Raw genomic sequence first — 17,262 nt, forward strand, 5'->3', positions numbered from 1 at the left:
ATAATTTTGATAGGCCAATATCTGTAACAGTAAATATTTAAAAGGTCAATTTAGTTCAGTCTCTTTAGTCTATTACAGCAATGACACAAGTATTTGGATGAAAATTACACAAAAAAAATTGTGAAGCACTTTGTACAATTTGTATATTATTTCATAAAAATAATTCACTAAAATTTAGCAAAAACAATAAGGAATAAGAAATGAAAGAATAAAACTGAAATGATACAAAGCTGAAATGGAATTAATGACATTAAACAAATATTTTTAACAATTAACATTCATGTGGAAAATGGAATTACAGTAGAGCATCGATTATCCGACTCAATTGGGGACTGGGGTTGGTCGGATAACTGAAAAAACGGATAAACGAAAAGTATGAAAAAATACATTATTAGTATAGTATATTATTATATCGCTATTAACCTACTTCACGTTGAATTTTCATCGATGTTAAGCCTAACAAAATTTTTTTAAAATAATAATCATCGCTATTGTGTTGTTAAAAATTATTTTTAAATTATTTTATTGCTTACAAAACAAATAACCACTCATAATTAGAAAATTAACCCTTGTTTAAATACTGGCATCCCTTTCATGGTCAAGCCAGTGTTGCCAGCTAAAACACCAAAAATTTAATGAAAATAGTATTAAAGTAGCCAAGACATAGCCAAATATTATAGTGCCGCATCACTAGCGGACATTTGAATTTGCCGACTAGAATGCGGTCGGTTAACCGATGTGACAGTTGATCGGGGGTCGGATAATCGATGCTCTACTGTATTCCAATGTATAATGCATTTCAATATAACTGCTAACTATCTTAGTACTAAGAAAATTTAAAGATTTACAAGAATTAATAATATAAAATAGAATTAATAAAAATGAGTGATAATATAAAATGCCCTCATTAATTAAAAAATTATTTTACATCAAAATTATCATAAATATTTTGCCAAAGAGAACTAGTAATATCTTTTAGTCAAAATATTTAACATTTACTACTTTTTTATTACTGAGATAACTTCTTTGTCATCTTCATATTATCAAGCTTTCATTTAATTTCATTTTATATAATTTTTATGCATTTTTTAAATTTTAACAATAAAAATGAACTACAATCCATCTTCAGATGCAGCTGAAAAGTTATATTCAAAATAAGAACATTATTATTATATTTTATTACTGTCCTGGCAATTATATTTATTAAATATTTGTTAAAAAAAAGTGTTTGGTTAAAATAATATTCACAAATTAGAAGTAAATGTCTTCATACATTTGTCCTTTTTCAACCCCTCAAGAACATAACAGTCTTTACAACAGAGTTGACTTTTTATTGATGCTACTCATCTGCCTTTTTAAATGTTTTACAAATTGAGGAAGATAAGTAGTCTCAATTGCTTGTAAAGACTTATGTTCTTGAGGTGTTGAAAAAGGACAAAGATATGAAGACATTTATTATTACTTCTAATTTGTAATTACTATTACACTTTTTTTTTATTTCACTGGATGGTGTATAATTAACGCATTTAAATGTTTCATTATAACATTATTTAACATTGAAAATAAATACAAATGTATAGAAATAAGTAGAGCCCATTCAAAAAAATGCATCATTTTACATGATCAACATGATTTTTGTTGTACTGGACTGCTTCAAGATGCAAGCACCTGTTTGTGTAGATCTGACAACACACTTCTTATCAGATCTCATATACAACTGAACAATTTGGGCTTGTATCTCTAAAACATTTGCTAGTCTAATTGGAAACAGTTTTTTTTCTTTCAGGTATATCCACAAAAATAAGTTACACAGATTCAATCATAAGAATGGTCAAAAATCCCCTCCACTGTGGTATTTTGGATAACAATTGGATATCAACACAATAGCCAGACATCCAGCACAACATTACAATGGTGTGCTGTGACATTTGATGATAGGAAAGCTGTGTTTCTGTAAGAAGCCAACTTCTGGGAGCAGTCAGTTAATTGCGCGTCGGTGATGGTCTAGGGTCCATTCGTATTTGTTTGTTCAATAAGCCAGTAAAAACCGTAGACTTCTCTAAATGTATTTTAATAGATTATTTGACATACTTAATAAATAAACGAGTTCAATATAATTATATACTTTTAAAGAAAATTATAATTAAATATAGCTTTGTGCAGAAACATACATAAAAATAAAATCTTTACTTTTTAAATCTTAAAACAATGCACTTAGTCAAATAGCTCCCTACGAGTGGCTAATGGATGGAATCAGAGTAGATGTGCATTGTGTGCATGCATGAAGGTGGCCAAATCCCCAGGCCGATACTGATCAATGTCAAATGCCTCTTTTGTTGCATCACTAGTATACCTCAAAAGATGCAACAGGGTGGTTGTAAATTTTAAACATTTCTCACCATAGATGTAAAAATCTAAACATGTTGAACTTAATAGATTGTCCATCATTTGTTTTCTAATTAATTTGTTTTAGGACCAGGTGTTCATGGAAATTTCCAAAATTTAGTCACTCTCATTGAACTGGAAAAATTTCTGTCTTTATTATCTAATATTGCGAAGAAATCAGTCCCCACTGTACTCGACTAGAGATTGGTTCAGTTAAATTTTTAAGTAAAATTCCAGCTCTTTCAGCAGGATTTTATTTATGTCCCTAATTCCCTAATCTTTTAATTATTTAATAGAATAAGTTGAAACCAGTTACTTTGTACTTGAATATTTGTAGTTTTGGGAAAGAAGTCGAAAGACATTATTTTTATGACAATGGATATATAAATCGTAAAGTTAAGGAATATAAATTCTCTATAAAATTGTTTCATAACTTTGAACTAGTTATAATAATGTCAAATAATTTAATGAAAGAATTTGGTTAAAACATTTATTGTATTGTTTTGAAAGGAAGCAAATGTCACTAATAGAGGAAAATCTCTCTTGTGCATTTGTCTTTTGTAATAGGGCATGCCAACCAATAAAATGGTGTAATAAAGAAGAAATGAAAATTGCAATAATTTTCATTGACATTGGTGTAAATTTTTTACAATATATAATCCAGTTACTAAGTTATTTTATTCACAGCTTTCATTGACAATCTCAAGTAACTAAGGCTTGTTTTTTTCATACTTCTATACATCAAGTATCAGATTTACACACATTGATCTTGCATATAAATATCTCATATCTCTTATAGCAACATTTAAGAGTAAATGTCCATTAATAATTTTCTGATAAGTATCTGAACACTTATTATTCTTGAACCATTATATTGCTGTATTTAATTTCAGTGAAGATAAATAAATTCACTGATATATTAATGCAATCATTCAATCTTCACAGTTTCCATTCTAGTTACTACTTTTCTGAAGTCATTCTGCCAGTATGTGTTTTAATGGTTCACAGCTTTTGAACAACTAGGCTCTTCTAAAAATAAGAAAGACACCTCAATATAAATTTTCCTATAGATTTAAATTCTTAGAACTCACTGAATTGACCAAACAATCTTTCAAAAACTACTTATATCAATGATACTATTCATTAATATAAAGTCCTTCGATAAATATCAAAGAGTTTTTCATCTTTTTATGTATATTTGTTAATTTTTGGGGAAGATATCAACTGTCCTTCAGGACTTTTCTACTTACTTTAAAAAATAAAAAATAAATCTTTATTAATACATGAGAGAATGTTTAATATTAGTACATAAGAATTATCAGAAGGTACTTTTTTCTTTATTACAATAAAGGAAAAATATCTTCTGATAATTTGTATTAATATTAAACATTTTTTTCAAATCTTTTTACAAATGTTGGAATATTCAAATACTAAAATAATTTGAACATATACATTTTAATTATTAGAAATAGAAATAATTAAATAAAATGAATTAAAAAAGTTTTAAGCATTTGTATATTTTTTTTTACACTCCTAAAAAAACTTTTATATTACAGAATTTCAAATTTTGGATTCTTGTAATGTTGGCAATTTATAATTATTATGTAATTAAATTAATACAGATGACTAACTACTGTGGTTACTCAGCTGAATTAATCAATGTACCTTTAACAGTGGATAAAATTTAAATAATGCTAATATTTTCAATCTTCAACTTTAAATACATTTTCAATCTTCAAATACTAGTCAATCATTAACTTTATTTCAACCAAATTGGGTGAAATAAAGTTGTTGATTGGCTAGTATTTTTGGAGTCTATGGATGTGATAATTTCTAAAAAATAAGTGTTTGAAACAATTACATATTGAAATTTAAAAAATAGAAGCATGAGATTGTCAATCCTGTTAACAGGCCATCTTCAAGCATGGACAGTTAAAAGTGGAATGCCAATTTTGGAAGAAAAGATAGACCCTGTTAGAGTAAACAATTAAGAGAAGTGAACTATGATGGCAGCAGTAGATGCAAAAGACTAAGGAGATATTCCTTTGCAGATGGAAGTCCTTGACCCTGATGTTTACATACTTCCTTCCCCTATCTGGCAATATCTAAATTGGCTTTTGTATCAACCATTGCCACTGTAGTCCACCTTGATTGTTTTCTCTAACATGGTCTATCCAATCTTTTTTACTTTCAAAACTTAAATTCTATTTCCCTGTATACACTTGAAAATGACTTGATAACCATGTTGGCATTATCTACACTTCATTTACTATTGAAGGTGCATTGATTAATTCAGCTTAATTGAATTAGTATCATTTCAGTTAAAAATGATATTTTAACATCTCTGGGAGAATATATAGCTTCAATCTTACACAATTCCAGTCCAAACTTCTCAAATATTGCTAATTTTGGCCAACAATAAATCACTTTTATTTCTTTTAATAACTTTTAATTATTTTTTTTGCCTAATAATTAAAATTTGAATATGTATGAATTACTGTACCAACTGTTCAAATGTTCAAAGTTTTGCAAAGAAAAAAATTTAAGATTAAATAAATGCTTACTTATTTATGGTATCTTCATTTATCTTAACAACAATGAAAATTTTCCACAATAATAAATAGCATAGTCAAATATATAATTTTAAAGGAATATTTCTAGAAAACTATTTTCATCAACCCACACACAACAAATATTTAGCAAATACAAACTATAGTCAAATTATTTAAATGAACCAAATAATTTCCAGAATTTTAAAAACAGCTGTTTAATAATCTGGTAAGTATTTGTTCATTTACAAAAGCATAATAATGATTCGTGTATTCATATGAATTATCAGCTTTCAGAATTTAATAGGATAATTGTTAATAAATTTTTGTCAAAATTAAATAAAATTTTGTCTGATTACTACAATGTTATGCAGGTGATACTTGACATACAAACAACTTTGTATATAACATTTTGATACTACTAAATTGCTTTAAATATATACCAAATTCAGATCTGATATTTTCATGGAATAAAGTTTATATCCTGTACATTTCTTCCGCAATATTTAATTGCCCTTTCTTTTTAAATAAATTTTTGTAAAGCTAAGAGATGTTAATATTAAGAAACAAATGAACTATTATTTAAATGCCCATTTATTAACAGTAATCATTTTATCTGTAGAATATTAAGCTTTACCAATGAGATCAAAACCATTTGCAAAAATTAAGTTTTATTGTCTGTTTTCTTTTTAATCTACAGTTTTAACAATCTAAATTATGCTTTATGCATTGTAATATACAGTCGACCCCCGTATAAGATCATTGATTATTCCGTTTTATATGAATTCCATGTTGTACGAGTCACTTAGATTTTACAAATACGTGTACCGGGCTGTGAACGGCTCACGTATTTGTAAAATTTAAGTGACTTGTACAACATGGAATTCATATAAAACGGAATAATCAATGATCTTATACGGGGGTCGACTGTATTCACTATTAAGAACAAACTTTCCTAGCGCTTAATAAGAAATTTTTATAATTTTTCTTTTTAGCTTTCTGGGAATGAAAATTCCTTCATAGCAAACAACTCTATTGTTCAACTTTCATACATGTGATTTTTGTACACATTTTTATGAACACATTACGTTGAAAGGTGAGGACTACCTGTATAAGATAAAATTCACAAATTACATTTAAGAAGTTCTTAAAGTAAATTTACAGTTTAAATAAATTGTGAAATTTTTACTATTAAATGTATGAATTTTCATTAAATAGGTTTATCACAAAATTTATTAGAATTTTTTTATACCTGCATTCATTGCTTTCCTATATAATTATTCTTAAACAAAATCAAATTAAAAATAATATAATATCATAAACTTCTTAAAATAAATTTTATAAATTACAAGTAGCATATTTTGTTAAATGAGAGTTTATTCAAAAAATTCTTTAAATAAATTCAAAATACTTTCATCTTTCTCCCTATCATTTGACAATCTTTTTAGTAAGATGTAGTTTCAATGTAAAGAAAAAGATTACTCTACCTTTCTTAATAATTATTACTTCATTCAAACATCTTTCAAAAATTTAAACTATTTTTAAAATTTTTTTTGTTAATTATCTTGTTTGAAAATGGAAAATTAATTTTTTAAAGCAATTTGAATAGAGTAGCAATCAATAGAAAAAATATAGACAATCATTTTATTTTAATATAGAAATACAGGTAACTCTCATACAACACAGTACTTCTACGACATAACTTTGTTCTAACACAATTTGAAAATTGGGGATATTCCCTGTACAACATGACTTATGGTTTTGCTCTAACATGGTTTTGGAAATCATCCATACAAAATTTCACAATTTTTAAGTGTAAACTTCATTATTCAATATTTTTTTTTATTCAAGTAAGCATGTGTGTGGTCTCAATTTGTCCATGGATTTTAGAATATTGAAATTTTCAAATTATTTTGTGCCTTTCATCAGGTTTACTTTAATGAAAACTGATACAGTGAAACCTCACCTTATGAGCACCTCTCACAATGAGTAATTCACATAACGAGCAAAGCAAATTGTAAAAAAATGTCTCGCTTAACGAGCAACATGTTGCATAATAAGTGACAAGAAGAAAGGAATTCCCAGATTGTATGCATGCTACATCAGTCTGTGTTTAGCACTCATTCCACTAGCTTGTCGCTTGTGATCACACATTTTTCCAAACTTGTGCTCAGACATATTACATATAAGCATCAACAATCATAGCCTGTCATATAATAAACACACCAAACAATATGCCAAATTCTTGGGCTATGTAAAGGCTATAATTAAATATTAGAAATTAAATAATTTGACTAGAGGTAAGCAGTTATGCTGCCCTCTTGTTTGAAATTTAATGACTGATTCCAAATTAAATTTCGATTTGTTTTTTGTTTACTGCAAATCAAATTTGCATTCCAGGTTGGTTCATTCTGCACAAGAAGAAATGATAATGATTCACGCTCCTTAACAATGTATATTGTATAATTTTCTTTGAATAAACGTTATACATAAAATATTTGAGTATTTTTTTGGCATGGAATGCATTATCATATTTTACATTAATTTATATGGGAAAAATTGTTTCACTTAATGAGTGTTTTGCATTAGGAGTAAGATTCTGAAATGAATTATGCTCATTAAGCGAGATTCTGCTGTAGTATAATTTTTTTTCTTCCTTGTCCTAGCTTTCCTATCAACCAGGTGTCATTGTCATTGCTTTCAGACTTTAGCCCTTAACACTATCACTGTCTTTTGTTTTTATAAATTAATCTTCATATTTATAAAGTTTATTTAAACATTTTTAGATAAGTGTTATTAAACTTTTTTTAACTGTAGGTAAAGAATCATTCATAAAATGAAGAACAAAATATGGCAGTATTTTAGTACTCAAACACTTCTGAATTTGAACATAAATTCTGGGAAAAAAAGTCTCTCAGTATTTGACTGAACAAATGGAACCCACTAGAAAAATTTTTTGATTAATAACATATTTTAATTTCATCATACATAAAAATTATTTTTGATAAAAATAAAAAATATGAAAATGTTGCTGATCCTTCTGATTGAGATCAACAAAAAAGCTGAGATGATGATGATACTTTGTAAAAAGAAAATACGTTCATTTAACTAAAATTAATATTAACATGTAATACAGTACTTATAATTGTGATTGTTAATAAATTATCAGTTGGAAATAAATTATCAATTCCTTTAATAAACATATTTCTCTGAATAATGAAAAAGAATATTATACTTTTGTTAACTTCTGGAATGTAACTCTATGTTTTACATTAGTCTTTTGTTTTATATAGCACAAATTTACATAACACGGCACTTATTGGAAATAATTACCATGTTATAAGAAGGATACCTGTAATTACTTAGCAAGACATTGGGTTAAATTCAAGTAATTAAACTAGAAATGTTCTTTAGTCTAATTATCCAACAATTTGTCAATTGGATGTTTAAAAATTTTTCTTTTGTATATATTCTCAGTGAAAAAGTAACAATGTTTAAAATTTTTAAATAATTTATTTTAATAAGTTCATAATGTTCAATAATTATCAATTTGATTCTATTTATTAATAGTTGCTACAAGAATGAAGCAACACTGCTCTTATAGTAAAAAAAATGTGAAAACTTGAGAACTTCTAGATAATTTTTCATTTGCAATTTTTTTTGCGTGCTTTTTGTTACTTCAATAAAATATTTGTTTGAAGAATTTTAATTGTTTTAAACAAAATAACAAATAATATAAAAAAAGTTCATCAGATTGTAAAGAATGTGAATTTATCAAAAACTACATTATTTATAGTTTTTAACCCTTAACTGGTTTCGTAAATTTTACAATCATAACTGGTATGTAGCTCCATCCTTGTAAGTGCTACAGGGCCGAACATTTGGCACTTGCTAAGAGTCGCGACGTAATGAGATTACATAAAATGGCAGCTGCGCACGATATTTAGATTTTTAGAAAATTGTAAAAATATGACGCGTGGGGGCCGCGCGGCCCCCATAAAACCAGTTAAGAGTTAAAATTAAAAACTAAAAATAAAAATGATCTTAGAATCATAATTACATAACATGACAGATAAAAGGAAGAAATTGGATAAAGATTGTGTCATAAGAAGCAGACATTACATGATAATATAATTTTGCTAATATTAGTCAAATAATAGTAATGACAATAAAATTTAAAATAGTACACTTTTTTATACAATCCCTACTTATTTGTTATCAATGCAACAGATCAAAAGTAGTTCTTAGAATAAATTATTAAAACAAACCTTCAGAATCTTCATTTGCTAACGATCTTCAAAGATAAATTATTAAACAAAAATTTATTAATACACTAACAGACTGAAGATTAGGCTTATTGAACACATTTATAGTTATGCAGCCATGATTCAAGAAGATATTGAGGTCCAGGAAATGGGCCATCTTGTCATCCTGCTGGTCTAATGTAAGCTTAAGTCCAAAAGGGTTGTTGTTCACTATCTGCAGTACGGCGTTTAGATCTGGCTTGGCTTTCCAAATGATAAGAATATCATCTACATAGCACGCGTAGAGAACGATGTCTGCGTTGAAGGACTGTAACACTTGGCTATCCAATTTTCTCACAATTAGTTCGCAGAGGTCTCCAGAGAGGGGGCTGCCCATAGGAACTCCCCTTTCTTGTAGATAGATTTGCTGGTTGAAGGTGAAGAATGAGGTGTAGCACATAAGATGGGCAAGCTCCAACACATGCTTGTGGTATTCAGGTTTGGGTGGAGAGGCTTGGAAGAGAAAATCTCTAAGGGCACAGAAGCACGGTTCCAATTTAATGGAAGGATGTAGACCTTTCTCAATAGGTAGGGTTCATAAATCAAGATCTCCAACCCTACCTATTGAGAAGGATCTACATGAGCTCCTCAAAAGCCATTTAAAAGATTATAGTTACACCGTTTCGAACACTTGGGAACTCATCACTAAATTACAGAATATCACTCTGACGGATCAGGAATTTATTACAGTTCTAGACTTTGAAGCTATGTATCCTTCCATTAAATTGGAACTGTGCTTCTGTGCCCTTGAGATTTTCTCTTCCAAGCCTCTCCACCCAAACCTGAATACCACAAGCATGTGTTGGAGCTTGCCCATCTTATGTGCTACACCTCATTCTTCACCTTCAACCAGCAAATCTATCTACAAGAAAGGGGAGTTCCTATGGGCAGCCCCCTCTCTGGAGACCTCTGCGAACTAATTGTGAGAAAATTGGATAGCCAAGTGTTACAGTCCTTCAACGCAGACATCGTTCTCTACGCGTGCTATGTAGATGATATTCTTATCATTTGGAAATCCAAGCCAGATCTAAACGCCGTACTGCAGATAGTGAACAACAACCCTTTTGGACTTAAGCTTACATTAGACCAGCAGGATGACAAGATGGCCCATTTCCTGGACCTCAATATCTTCTTGAATCATGGCTGCATAACTACACTAACAGACATACAAAATACACAATTAGCTTCTTTTAATTTATAAAAGCTAACTTTTGAACAGTTATTGTTATTATTATCCATCTAAACTATCAATACAATCCATTTTATCACAATTACTATATCAGATTATTAATTATTGTTGTTTTGAGATGAGGCTATTATTGCCATATGGCAGTGTCAAATATATTTGTAATAATAAAAAAAAGAATCAGAGAATTAGCTTTCTGCTTATCAAAAGTTCCAATGATGTAATATTCAACAGAAATTCATAACATATTTTGTATGGTTTGTACTCTGATGACGATGCATCTGAAAGTGCTCAGTAGTAAAACTGATTGTACTCCTTGGTAAGCAAAAAGCTTATATGTTATTATTTAACTCAAAAAAGAAGAAAACTCAGTCTTTGATGTTAAATAAACAAAATTCTTTAATAACTCAAACATTTTCACAATTTCAAAATGTCATCTTCAGTTGAAAAAAACTCTGAATTCTGATGTTAAATTGATATATTTTGATATAACAATTAAAAAAAAACTTAAAAGAACTTTCAACAAGAATCAATTCCATTATCTTCAGGCATATGTAATTTGAATATTGAATGGCTTTTTCCAAAGTTAAAGGAGTCAGTATATTTATTTGGATTTTCAATCCCATCTTCAAATCAACAATATTCAATGTTCTATTTGAATTATCAGAACATTGAATGTTGTTGATCTACAGATGAGATTGAATGCCAAATAGCACTTAATCTGAATAAATATCCTGACTCCTTTAACTCTTTCAAATTTCATTCTAACATTCAAAATGTATCAATTTAACATCAGAAGTCAGAGTTTTTCTTTCAACTAGCCTCTTTCATGTAAAGTGCTGTTGCTTTTTTTATATCACCTTCTAACTTATCCATTATTATTATTTAAGTATTGAGTTAAGGAAAAATTCAATTTACATTTAGTCTGAATCTCAAAATCCTAACTAAATATTTTACTTAATTAGATAACCAAAAGCAAATTAAAATGAAATAATCTTAAATTTCCATTTTAAATTTTTAAATTTAAAAAAATAACTAATTTTAAATTTATAAATGTATTAGTGTAATAGTTATTCATTTATTGATTATTAATTAGTTTCCAAAGGACTTGGTAAAAAAGAGGGATGTTTAAGTTTTTTTTTTTTTCTGACTGGTTTGTAAGAATTACATCTTTTGATTAGTTTTCGTTTACAAATAAAAGAAAAACAATAAATTCAAACTTATTTTAAAACAGAAGTAATATCTTTATCACCATTTATGCAAAATTAAAAATTTTGTTTATAATAATCAAACGTGATTTCAGCAAACGATAACAGAAGATGGAAATCTGAATAATAAATGTTAAATCTGTTCATAATTTTAATAAATGTGCAAGCTTAAAACTATGAAAACAGAACACAGATGCATCATTATTCAAATATAAAAACAGATGTTATATTTAAAGAATACTGTTTTATTAATTACTTTAAATATTACTCTATAATAGAAAGAACTGATTACAATAATATGAATCAGAAAATGTCTGATAAATAAAAAGTAAACTTTAGTCTACTTTTAAAATAAGTTATAGTTAAGCAAATTTTATTGGCTACTTTTTCCTTTACATATAAATCGTGCAGAAGATTTTTATCTTGCATTTCCCTTTAAATAATTTATATTGTTACTAATATTAAATAGACTAACTTATATAATCCCAAATTATGATAAATTTATACACAAAAAAAGGCAAAACTGGTTATACAAAATACTCAAATGTACATTTCAAATAACTTTTAACCCAACAAGTTTCTATAATTTTTAAAAATTTTTAATTATCAAATATAATTTACTATTATATATTGAAAATATAATATGAAACTGTGGTTAAAATTATAAGTTATACAATTTCATCAAAGACAATATAAAACTGAACTATATTATTCAAATCAGAAAATAAACTATTAATTTGAATTGAATACACTAATGTATGATTCATATTCTATTTAAGCATATATTTCTAATAATTTCATAAGAGATTAATTCCATATAATTTCATAATAATGATAAACAAATTGAATTTCAGAAATTAGAAATAAATTATCATTTAAAGCAGAACTTTAATATCAAAAATGTATTTTTTTATTACATCAAACCTGTTTTTAATAATTATAAGTTTTACAAAATTCAAACTGAATGTTGAGACTATTTGAAAATGATTAACTTCATACCAGAAATAATTGTAAAATTAGAAGAATTTTCTATATATAGTAATTTGCTGCTGATTAAGTAAATTTTATAATGATTTAATTTTTTACAGTATATGAAAATATTTTAACAATTAAGTATATTATTTATTAAAATTAATTTAAATTATTCTCTGAAATAAATACTTATTTATTTATAATTTCTATATTTTTGGTTTCAAAACATCTTAGAAAACACTCCTAACAATTAATAATTTTTTTTACCATTTTGCAATAAAATATTTTCAAATAAAACAATTTTGTAAATTGTAAATAAACTAAACTAATTTTTGTATGTCATTTGTAGTATTCATTACACTTTCATTTTAATAAGTTTTGTAACTGATTAAATTAAATAAAATTTAATAGAGTCAAAGTTTAAATTAAAAAAAATTAATATATCATTCAAGGTTATCTACTTTGGAATTTCTTTTATTTTTGCAGAACAGATTTAAAAAAAAAAATAATTTTATTGAAAAAAAAGTCAGTAATAATTATATATTTTTGCAAATATTTCTTCCTTTAATCATTTAATTTCAACAAATATTTCTTTCCAAAAAAAAAGAAAAATCAATTCAAATCACTTTTCCTGCAAAATCTATTTTTATGAAACAAAATATGAATACATAAAAATCAATTTAATTAGAAATTGAATTTAGTTAGTATCTGCTCTGTAGCATATCATGCTGAATCACTAAACAAGACACTTTCTACATTTTTAAAAAACATGAAGTTAATGATCTTTAAGTTAGTAAACTAAAAATTTTATAAACAGTTTAAATATCTTAATGTGTTCTGTTTAAATAACAAAACAAAATTATAATACAGTAATCATTTTTGAATTAATTGATGCTAGTATATCATGTACCATGTTTTTGTAAACAATATAGCAGCAAATATTACAGAAGTGATTGTTTTTTATAATCTATTGAATATATTCCTAAACTCTACCTTTAAGAGAAGAACGTGTTGAATTTTGTGAAGGAATTAAATGAATTTTTAATAATCAAAACGGTAACTTGGAAGAAATGACCCTGAAACACCATCATGTCATCTCTAACCTTGATTCTATCCAAGGCTCAAGCAACTGCTTCCACCATGTATCACTGAATCAAAATGTCTATTTTGAGGAAGTTTTCACATAATCAAAATTATACGTTTTCCTTCATCATCAGTGAACAGCTCCATCCACATCTGACCTTCTACTCCAAGATAGGCGTGGATATTCACTTTACATCCTTTGACAGAATTATTCCGATAATCAACATCACGCTATCATCGAGAGTTGATAAGGGATGAAACTTATGTATTTCATCTTTTCGAATAAGCATATAAACTTACCAAAAACATCGAACGGTTTGTTGACGCATTTTTCAACAAAAACTAATCCTCACGGAGCCATCTTCAATGGCACCCGGATGTCTTCCTTCAGAGACATCTGACGAATAAAGTTTGAATTAAGATTTTAATTTGATAAGATAAAAAAATAATCAATCAGATTGTCTACTAATATTATTTATTCATAACTATCTCTTATTTAAATGATATTTATTTTGAATTACTACATAAATGTATCTTAGTATAACCACAAAATAAAACGTAATATATTTTCCTTTACTTTCAGATAATTATGTTGAATTTACTGACATCGTAACATTCGCGTCTTTCAGTTATCACCGTGAAATGCTATTGATTGAGCTCTGTTATATAAATGAAATACTTCATTAAATAGATGATAGTACTATTGTATAAATAATTTCATCAAAATATAGTAATTTATCTTAAAATAAACCATAAAATTGTAAATTTACGTTGTGTCGATACGTGTATACATTATAAATTTAAAAAATTAGTTGGGAAATTATAGAATATATGTTCTTTTGAATATTAACAGATTTTTTTTTGACAGCCGGATGGTGGAGGGATTAAGGTGGCAGCCTACCACTCCAGGGGGACCCGGGATCAAATCCGGACGTGTCAAAAATGCCCACCAATTTTTCGGAGGGTGGTCTGTCCGGATATGTCGAGACCCCGTCCCTTACCACCCGGCCACCCCATTGTGGGCCTGGCTGAACTCATAATGGGCTTGATGTAAGAAGCCCTCTTAGTGCCCACAGGGTGGAAAGAGTTAAAAAAAAAACCAGATATTTTACTGTATATATATATTTAATTTTAACGTTTTTTTCAACTTTTCTGATGTTTAGTTTACCACGATAACAATAATCCGCAATGACCATAAAACCTGACAGAAAACTTTCGCGACATTCCTTGAACCATTTTTGGTATGGTCTGTAGTAAATTGCCCGCGATTTGTTACAATTGTTCATGTACATCCATGCTTCATCTAACGTGACTACAAACTGCCACTTGTTTACCGAAAGATACTTTTCGTATAGTTTTCGGCAATCGGTCTTTCGTTCTTGGATGTGACGAGACAGCAGCTTGTGAACTCGACCTTTATAGCATTTCTGCAGTTTCAAATTGTTGTGAATGATGGCATGATCCGTGGACTGGGCTATTCCAACACTCTGGGCAATACTTCGTTAGGTTTTTGGATTTGAACCACTGGATCAGTCGTCGCACTTTTCCTATCACTTGAGGTGTGCGGCTTGGGGCATTCCTTTTTTCTAGGCCGAATTGAAACACTTGACGACGGTCCTGGATCTTGCGAATTATTTATTTTGAAAAATGACTGTATCCCATATCGTGAAACGTTAAAACCAAGATTTTTGCACATTTTAATAATTTGAGTTTGCAAATATTTTGCTTCGGAAAGAGTAGTTACATAACCTGCCCAAAAGTCTGAAATTTTAGGTAGCATATTTGCGATAGATAAACCTTACGTATCGAAAGTAAAAGTCAGAATATATAGAAGCACGTGGGCCAGTTACTTTTATTCTACTTTCTACATCTGAAACTATGGGTAATATACAAATCGGCATTGTGGAACGCGATCAATCTTCTATTGTCTCTAAGAACTTTAACAATAGATGCGCCTGCTAAGTACTGAAAATTTTTAGAAATTTGTTTCTTATAGTTATTGTTTCCATTTAGTAACAAAATTAAGATTATAGAATTGATTTCTCTTTTCTATTTTGAATAATATAAAAATAGATATTTTATGTAAGATAGTTTTAAAGAGCCATTTAAATTGCAATGGTTTTGAAAATATTTCCTTGTTCATTCAAACTTTTAGGTTTATTCTCATACATAACAATAAATTATTAAAAATAAAATAAGGATGAATTTTAATACGAATGGATCAATAAATAATGCTTAAAGAAATTTTGTGTGTGTGTGTGTGTGTGTATACACACACAATTTCTTTAAGCATTATTTATTATATATACAAAATGTGTACAATTTTGCATATACTGTATATGTTACCGCTAAAGCTCGAAATCCGTTAATGTGTACATTACCTAGCTAATCTGCAGATTAACTAGGGTGATCTGTTAAAGCTGCGAAAATTATTCCATTTCTCAAATTATCTAGGTAATCTGCGAATTACCTACTAGGCACTCGGTAAAGTGAAAATAAGATCTTTGCTGGAACAACAGCAACGTTTCTTTCTGTACGCTTAAATTAACATAATGTTATTTATTTAATTTTCAATATCTAAAGAATCAAGTTAATACAATCAACAAATTAGTTGATTGAATCAATCATCAATCAATTAAAAAAACTTTAATACAAAAATCAAACGGTTTAAAATATTACTACAATTAGGGAAATGAATTTGCAAAACATATGATAAAATTGTACTTACTTATTAGTGCAATCTAAAGATTGGTGACACTTTGAATTACGTAGCAATTGGTTTTTGCGACAAGCACGCCTATTTGTGGTACATTTAGATTTGCAGTCACATTTTCTGAAACCCTGCCCAGTACCAAGGGATTGTTTTATTGCTGTTTGACGTAAAGATATTTCTACAGCAGGGACATCCATCTTCTTTCGTTAAAAATCTCTCTTTGCAAACACTGAATTCAGATTTTGCATACAATTGTTTTAAAATACCTGTTTTAGTATCAAGTTTATAAAAGCCATCCTCTGTTTTACTAAGAACCACAGCTAAAATTGAACGTGCATCAGTTTTTGCTCTGTCTTCTTCGGGTACTTTAATTCTCACAGCGAAACCTTCATCGACGTTTGGGTGCTTTGCATTAGAAACTGCTAACATTTTCTTTGCTTGCTTTTCTAAACATTTCTTGGCTTCATCACGCTGTATTTTCTGATCCATATTCTTTTTACAGATGATGCACAATACATTCTTACCATACCCTTCCTCTTTAGGATCTACTTCACCACAAACTGCGTGAACAAACATATTACACGATTTACACTTGTGAGCACTTGATGCTGCTTTTGAGCAAACAATACAGACTATGTCTTGTATAGTGCTCTTTACAGGCTCCGTACGAAACTGTGATGGCGATTCTGCTGAAGTTGAGAGTAACTCAGTGATGACTTCTTCAACTTGCAGAGGCGATTCCTTGGAGGTGCAGGGTAACTGAATATTCTTCGTGACTGCATCATCAATCAACGGTATAGAAGGCAGTTTAAGATTACTATCGGTAAATTCTTGTATTTCTATAGGTGATTCTGTAGAAGCG

At 28.3% G+C, this 17,262-nt stretch overlaps 1 protein-coding gene across 2 annotated transcripts in view; it reads right to left on the reverse strand.

Annotated features, from left to right (window-relative positions):
• The window catches only part of LOC111620159 (uncharacterized threonine-rich GPI-anchored glycoprotein PJ4664.02-like), a 55,012-nt gene extending 40,911 nt beyond the window's left edge, over nt 1–14,101 (reverse strand). Inside the window, exon 1 of one of the 2 annotated variants that reach the window (XM_023362029.1) lies at nt 13,988–14,101. The gene's annotated coding sequence lies outside the window, so the exon portion shown is untranslated. Of the gene's footprint in view, nt 1–13,597 lie in introns of both variants that reach the window. The other variant, XM_023362030.1, reaches the window with a different exon arrangement.
• Between the last annotated feature and the right edge of the window lie 3,161 nt (nt 14,102–17,262).

Source organism: Centruroides sculpturatus, unplaced genomic scaffold, assembly GCF_000671375.1.
Source record: "Centruroides sculpturatus isolate CEXI.00-Female unplaced genomic scaffold, Cexi_2.0 scaffold202, whole genome shotgun sequence".
Taxonomy (NCBI): domain Eukaryota; kingdom Metazoa; phylum Arthropoda; class Arachnida; order Scorpiones; family Buthidae; genus Centruroides; species Centruroides sculpturatus.